The following is a 1,077-nucleotide window of genomic DNA, read 5'->3' as shown; positions in this document are numbered from 1 at the left end:
TCTTGTCAGTGTAATGACAATTTGCCATCATCTACCACTATAGGAGTGCACTACAAGGTTGCTCGTTTACACGTCAGTCTGCTCTTCACTTGTCACGCAGCGTATGTAAAGGCACTGTATTGAACACTTGTTGTCATTAGAAACGGTTTGCTTAAGCCGTGGTGTTGGCTTCCACACGCGGTGTCCAGCTAACTCTTTCATACGTAAGCACGTCGTCAATTCCATTTAAGCGATAAATTGGTATCATAGATCTTGTCAGTGTAATGACAGTTTGCCATCATCTACCACTGTAGGAGTGCACTACAAGGCTACTCGTTTACAAGTCAGTCTGTTCTTCACTTGTCACGCAGCGTATGTAAAGGCACTGTATTGAACACTTGTTGTCATTAGAAACGGTTTGCTTAAGCCGTGGTGTTGGCTTCGACACGCGGTGTCCAGCTAACTCTTTCATACGTAAGCACGTCGTCAATTCCATTAAAGCGGTTAATTGGTATCACAGTTCTTGTCAGTGTAATGACAGTTTGCCTTCGTCTACCACTGTAGGAGTGCACTACAAGGCTGCTCGTTTATACGTCAGTCTGTTCTTCCCTTGTCACGCAGCGTATGTAACGACATTGTATTGAAGCTTGTTGTCATTAGAAACGGTTTGCTCTAGCCATGGCTTTTGCTTCCACACTCGGTGTCTAGCTGACTCTATTATTCGTAAGCACGTCTTCAATTCCATTCAAGCGGTTGATTGGTATCACAGTTCTTGATCATACGTAAGCACGTCGTCAATTCCATTAAAGCGGTTAATGGTTATCACAGTTCTTGTTCTATCATACGTAAGCACGTCGTCAACTCCTAAAGCGGTTAATGGGTATCACAGTTCTTGTCGTGTAATGACAGTTTGCCATCATCTACCACTGTAGGAGTGCACTACAAGGCTGCTCGTTCAGACGTCAGTCTGCTCTTCACTTGTCACGCAGCTTTGTAACGGCACTGTATTGAACACTTGTTATCATTAGAAAGGGTTTGCTTAAGCCGTGGCGTTGGCTTCCACACGCGGTGTCTAGCTAACTCTATCTTACGCAAGCT

Source organism: Plasmopara halstedii, assembly GCF_900000015.1.
Source record: "Plasmopara halstedii genome assembly, contig: Scaffold_816, whole genome shotgun sequence".
NCBI classification, from domain to species: Eukaryota; Oomycota; class Peronosporomycetes; order Peronosporales; family Peronosporaceae; genus Plasmopara; species Plasmopara halstedii.
This window is presented reverse-complemented; position numbering follows the sequence as displayed.